Source organism: Nomascus leucogenys, chromosome 14, assembly GCF_006542625.1.
Source record: "Nomascus leucogenys isolate Asia chromosome 14, Asia_NLE_v1, whole genome shotgun sequence".
NCBI classification, from domain to species: Eukaryota; Metazoa; Chordata; class Mammalia; order Primates; family Hylobatidae; genus Nomascus; species Nomascus leucogenys.
The window spans coordinates 11,804,222-11,811,481 of NC_044394.1; positions in this window are offsets into that span (position 1 = coordinate 11,804,222).

Sequence of the window (7,260 nt, forward strand, 5' to 3'; positions counted from 1 at the left end):
GCTACTCGGAAGGCTGAGGCAGGAGAATCGCTTGAACCCGGGAGGTAGAAGTTGTGGTGAGCCGAGATCTCGCCATTGCACTCCAGCCTGGGCAACAAGTGAAACTCCGTCTAAAAAAAAAAAAAGTTAAAACTATGAGCCAGCAATTCCACTTCAAGGTATACATCTAAGGGCAATAAAAACATGTCCGCCTACAAACTTGTACACAAATGTTCACAGCAGCATTATTCATAATGGCCAAAGAGTGGAAATAACCCAAATGCCTACCAAATGATGAAGAGATAAATAAAATATAGCCATACAGTGAAATATTTAGTAATAAAAAGATGTGAAGTACTGATACATGCTACAACATGGATTAATGTTAAAAATATGCTAAATAGGCCGGGCGCGGTGGCTCACGCTTGTAATCCCAGCACTTTGGGAGGCCGAGGCGGGCGGATCACGAGGTCAGGAGATCGAGACCACGGTGAAACCCCGTCTCTACTAAAAAATACAAAAAATTAGCCGGGCGTGGTGGCGGGCGCCTGTAGTCCCAGCTACTCGGAGAAGCTGAGGCAGGAGAATGGCGTGAACCCGGGAGGCGGAGCTTGCAGTGAGCCGAGATCGCGCCACTGCACTCCAGCCTGGGAGACAGAGCCAGACTCTGTCTCAAAAAAAAAAAAAAAAAAAAAAAAAAAAAAATGCTAAATGAAAAAAGCCAATCACTAAAGACCCTATATTGTATGATTCCATTTATATGAAATGTCCAGAAGAGGCAAATCTATAGAGACAGAAAGTAGATTAGTGGTTGTCAAAGGCTGGGGAGGAGGACATGAAGAGTGACTGCTAATGAGTATGAGGTTTCTTTCTGGAGTGACAAACTTCTAAAATTAGATTGCAGTGATGATTATGCAACTCTATTAATATACTAAAAGCTATTGAATTGTACACTTTAAATGGGTGGATTGTATGGCATGTGAATTATATCTCCATAAAGCTGGGTTTTGTTTTTTGTTTTTGGTTTTTGTTTTTGAGACAGAGTCTTGCTCTGTCACCCAGGCTGGAGTGCAGTGGCGAAATCTCAGCTCACTGCAAACTCCGCCTCCCAGGTTCAAGCGATTCTCCTGCCTCAGCCTCCCGAGTAGCTGGGACTACAGGTGAGCACCACCAAGCCTAGCTAATTTTTGTATTTTTAGTAGACATAGGGTTTTGCCATGTTGGCCAGCTGGTTTTGAACTCCTGGCTAACATGGTGAAACCCCGTTTCTACTAAAAATACAAAAAATTAGCTGGATGTGGTGGCACCCTCCTGTAATCCCAGCTACTCGGGAGGCTGAGGCAGGAGAATCGCTTGAACCTGGGAGGTGGAGGTTGTAGTGAGCCGAGATTGCACCATTGCACTCCAGCTTGGGCAACGAGAGCGAAACTCTTGTCTGAAAAAAAAAAAACAAGCAAACTCACACACACACACAAGATTATTTACGCCAAGTGGGGTTGCGCATGCCTGATGCCTGTAATCCTAGCACTTTGGGAGGCTGAGGCAGGCGGATCACCTGAGGTCAGGATTTCGAGACCAGCCTGGCCAACATGGCAAAACCCCATCTCTACTAAAAAAATACAAAAATAAGCCAGGTGTGGTGGTACGAGCCTGTAGTCCCAGCTACTTGGGAGGCTGAGGCAGGAGAATAGCTTGAACCTGGGAGGTGGAGGTTGCAGTGGACTGAGACTGAGCCACTTCACTCCAGCCTGGGTGACAGAGGGAGACTCCATCTCAAAAAAAAAAAAAAAAAACCCAGCCATGTTGAGGTGATAATTTTACTGGATTCTATCAATCATGCTATGTCTTCCAGTTATATTTTTGCAAAATTCCTCTTATTTTCAGAAATTCAGTTTCCCATGTGGGAGTGGAAAGTATATAAAATATCTGTGGGCCGGGCGCGGTGGCTCACGCTTGTAATCCCAGCACTTTGGGAGGCCAAGGCGGGCGGATCACGAGGTCAGGAGATCGAGACCACGGTGAAACCCCGTCTCTACTAAAAATACAAAAAATTAGCCGGGCGTGGTGGCGGGCGCCTGTAGTCCCAGCTACTCAGAGAGGCTGAGGCAGGAGAATGGCGTGAACCTGGGAGGCGGAGCTCGCAGTGAGCCGAGATCACGCCACTGCTCTCCAGCCTGGGTGACAGAGCGAGACTCCGTCTCCAAAAAAAAATTAATTAATTAATTAATTAATTAAATAAAATAAAATATCTGTAAGACAACTGAGACATGAATAATACAGGGTTGTTGTGGGAGAATAGAAAATTCCAGGCAGGAGGCCAGGCATGGTAGCTCACACCTGTAATCCAGGCTCTTTGGAAGCTGAGGCAGGCAGATCACCTGAGGTCAGGAGTTTGAGATCAGTCTGGCCAACATAGTGAAACCCTGTCTCTACTGAAAATACAAAGATTAGTTGGGTGTGGTGGTGCACACCTATAATCCCAGCTACTAGGGAGGCTGAGGCAGGAGAATTGCTTGAAACTGGGAGGCATACGTTGCAGTGAGCTGAGATTGCACCCCTGCACTCCAGCCTGGGCAACAGAGCAAGACTCTGTCTCAAAAACAAACAAAGAAAAAAGAAAATTCCAGACAGGCATTTCATATGACTAGTAAAAAGGAAACTGTTGAAATAGCTGCATAAGCTAGAGGCTGATTAGATCCTGAGAACCAGGATGTGGGCCAAGCTGGCTAGGTCCCACTGGATGTAATATGGCACTGGATTTGACCTAGGTTTCACCTGGAACCTCATTGTTCGCTCATTAACATACTCAGTCACACCCCCTCGGCACCACCACAGTTCCGAGAACACCTGTATTTGGTGTAAAAATGGGTGGCACCACGGTTCCAAGAAATCTTCACCTTTTTCTGGAAATCTTCATGAATATTCCACTCCTTGGTTAAAAAAAACCATAAATAAAGAGGCCAGATGCAGTGGTTCATTTCTATAATCCCAGTACTTTGGGAGGCCAAGGTGAGTGGATCGCTTCATCCCTGGCGGTTGAGGCTGCATTGAGCCGTGATTGCTCCACTGCAATCCAGCCTAGGCAACAGAAAGAGACCCTGTCTCAAAACAAATAAACAAACAAAACAGAAAAATAAAAACCCATAACGATAGAAACCTCAGACCCCATAGCATGACATTCTTGAGTATGCTCACACTCCCCTTTCTTGAGTGCGTACTTCTCGATTGGCAAGAAATCTCTGTACTTTCACTATTTTCCAATTCGTCCCTGAATTCCTTCTCATTTGGTGTCAAGAGCCTGGACACTGGCTAGGGTCAAAGTCCCACCGGAATCATGGGACCTCCCCTAGTCCCCCGGGATCACAACTGTTGGATATACTTTATTTTTTTTAATATTTATTTATTGGCCGGGCACGGTGGCTCATGCCTGTAATCCCAGCTCCTTGGGAGGCTGAGGCGGGTGGATCACCTGATGTCAGGAGTTTGATACCAGCCTGGCCAACATGGTGAAACCCCATCTCTACTGAAAATACAAAAATTAGCCAGGTGTGGTGGCGGGCACCTGTAATCCCAGCTACTCAGGAGGCTGAGGCTGGAGAATCGCTTGAACCCAGGAGGCGGAGATTGCAGTGACTGGAGATCATGCCATTCCACTCCAGCCTGAGTAATAGGAGGGAAACTCCGTCTCGAAAAAAAAAAGGCCGGCGTGATGGTGCATGCCTCTAATCCCAGGTACTCGGGAGGCTGAGGCAGGAGAATTGCTTGAACCCCAGAAGCAGAGGTTGCAGTGAGCCGAGATCACGCCATTGCACTCCAGCCTGGGCAACAACAGCAAAACTCTGTCTCGAAAAAAGAAAAAAGTGTTTACTTATTTATTTTTGAGATGGAGTCTCACTCTGTTCTCAGCTCACTGCAACCTCTGCCTCCTGGGTTCAAGTGATTCTCCTGCCTCAGCCTCTCAAGTAGTTGGGATTACAGGCGCCCACCACACCAACTAACTTTTTTTTTGAGACCGAGTCTCACTCTGTTGTCCAGGCTGGAGTGCAGTGGAGCAATCTCAGCTCACTGCAACCTCTGCCACCTGGGTTTAAAGTGATTCTCCTGCCTCAGCCTCCCCAGTAGCTGGGATTACAGGCGCCTGCCACTGCATCTGGCTAATTTTTGTATTTTTAGTGGAGACAGGGTTTCACCATCTTGGCCAGACTGGTCTTGAACTCCTAACCTCGTGATCCACCCGCCTCAGCCTCCCGAAGTGCTGGGATTACAGGCCTGAGCCACTGCACCTGGCCTAATTTTTGTGATTTCCGTAGAAATGAGGTTTCACCGTGTTGGCCAGGCTGGTCTTGAACTCATGACCTCAAATGATCCACCTGCCTTGGCCTCCTAAAGTGCTTGGATTACAGGGGTGAGCCACTGTGCCCGGCCCTGGCCTGATCTACTTTAAATAAGAATTTATCAGCCAGGCTCAGTGGCTCACTCCTGTAATCCCACTTTGGAAGGGCCTAGGCAGGTGGATTGCTTGAGTCCAGGAGTTCAAGACCAGTCTTAACATGGTGAAACCCTGTCTCTTCTAAAAATATAAAAATTAGTGGGGCATGGTGGGCTGCACCTGTAGTTTCAGCTACTTGGGAGGCTGAGGTGAGAGAGTCACCTGAGCCTGGGGAAGTGGAGGCTTCAGTGAGCTCTGATCATACCACTGCAATCTAGCCTGGGTGACAGTTAGACCCTGTCTCAAAAAAATAAATAAGTTAAAAAAAGAATTTATCATGAATAGCTAATACATGCACATGGTTGGAAACAAAGGATATTGTTAAAACAGTTTCAGATGGGCACGGTGGCTCACACCTGTAATCCCAGCACTGTGGGAGGCCGAGTTGGGTGGATCATGAGGTCAGGAGATCGAGACCATCCTGGCTAACACGGTGAAACCCTGTCTCTACTAAAAATACAAAAAAATTAGCTGGGCGTGGTGGCAGGTGCCTGGGAAGGCTGAGGCAGGAGAATGGAGTGAACCTGGGAGGCAGAGCTTGCAGTGAGCCGAGATCACACCACTGCACTCCAGCCTGGGCAACAGAGTGAGACTCCGTCTCAAAAAACAAACAAACAAACAGTTTCTTAGACAAATTGATTACAAGTGCATATCAAATTTTAATTTCAAGCTCGTTTCCTTTCCAAGCAGGCTAAATATTCCTCTTAGACATTTTGTAGAAAAGAAGCATGTTAGAGTCATTAGTATTAGCCTGGAGAAAGCAAACAATGTCTGGAATCATTAGCTAAGATCTTCTAAGTCTAGTTAAAGGTAACTGTCTTGTGCCAAGGCTGACAGTGAGCTAAATGAACCTTTTTTTTTTCATCTTGCTCTGTTGCCCAGGCTAGAGTGCAGTGGTGCGATCATAGCTCAATGCAGCCTTAAACACCTGGACTTAAGGAATTTTTCCACCTCGGCCTCCCAAGGACTACAGGTACATGCCTGGCTAGTTTTTTAAACTTTTTTTTTTTTTTTTTTTTGAGACAGAATCTTGCTTTGTTGCCCCCACTGGAGTGAAGTAGCGTGATCTTGGCTCACTGCAACCCCCACCTCCCGGGCTCAAGCTATCCTCCTGCCTCAGCCTCCCAAGTAAATAGAACTACAGGCATGTGCCACCAAGCCTGACTAATTTTTGCATTTTTAGTAGAGACAAGGTTTCACCACGTTGCTCAGGCTGGTGTTGAACTCCTGAGCTTAAGCGATCCTCCCACCTCAGCCTACCAAAGTGCTGGTATTACAGGCATGAGCTGCTGTGCCTGCCTTACAGTTTTTTATAGAGATGAGATCTTGCTATGTTGCCAGGCTGGTCTCCAACTCCTGGGCTCAAGTGCTCCTCTGGCTTCAAGTCTTCTAAAATGTTGGGACTACAAGCATGAGACACCATGCCTGGCCAACTCATTAAAGTCTATCAGAAATGGTAGCCCTCTAAAGGGGTAGCACATGACATCAGACTATAATACTCAGGTTTGAGGCTGGGTGTGGTGGCTCACACCTGTAATCCCAGCACTTTGGGAGGCTGAGGTGGACGGATCACTTGAGATCAGGAGTTCCAAACCAGCCTGGCCAATATTGTGAAACCCATCTCTACAAAAATTACAAAAATTAGCCAGGTGTGATGGTGTGCACCTGTAGTCCCAGCTATTTGGGAGGCTGAGGCAGGAGAATCACTTGAAATCAGCGGGGGTGGAGGTTGCAGTCAGCCGAGATTGTGCCACTGCACTCCAGCCTGGGAGACAGAGTGAGACTGAAAAAAATAAAAATAAAAATATAAAATAAATAAAACTCAGGTCAGAAACACATTTTCTTTCTCAGTATACAGTCCTACTGCAGATTCTGTAAGCACACAGACGGTTAAGCATACAGAATCTGGAAGAAGACTGGATTCTAGATCTATCACTTACTAGCTCTGTGATCTGGCGCAAGGCCAGGCAATTGAATTTTAACCTGTAGGCCTGAGATTTCTTTCTTTTTTTTTCTTTTGAGACAGAGTCTCGCTCTGTTGCCCAGGCCGGAGTGTAATGGTGTGGTCTCGGCTCACTTTAACCTCTGCCTCCCGGATTCAAGCGATTCTCCTGCCTCAGCCTCCTGAGTAGCTGGGATTACAGGTGCCCGCCACCATGCCAGGCTAATTTTTGTATTTTTAGTAGAGATGAGGTTTCACCATGTTGGCCAGGCTGATCTTGACCCGCTGACCTCGTGATCCGCCCGCCTCAGCCTCCCAAAGTGCTGGGATTACAGGCGTGAGCCACTGCGCCCCCTAGAGATTTCTAAATTGAGCTGATTGTCAGGAACATCCAGGGAGCTTTCAAAAAGGATTCCAGGCTAAGGCCGGGCGGGGTGGCTCACGCCTGTAATCCCAGCACTTGGGGAGGCCGAGGTGGGTGGATCACCGGAGGCTGGGAGTTTGAGACCAGCCTGACCAACTTGGAGAGACCCCCATCTCTACTAAAAATACAAAAATTAGCCGGGCGTGGTGGCGCATGCCTGTAATCCCAGCTACTCCAGAGGCCGAGGCAGGAGAATTGCTTGAACCTAGGAAGCGGAGGTTGCAGTGAGCCGAGATTGCGCCATTGCACTCCAGCCTGGGCAACAAGAGCAAAACTCTATCTCAAACAAACAAACAAACAAAAAACAAAACCAAAAAAACAAAAAATGATTCCAAGCTGGGCGCCGTGGCTCACACCTGTAATCCCAGCACTTGGGGAGGCCGAGGCGAGTGGAACAGGAGGTCAAGAGACCGAGATGAGACCATC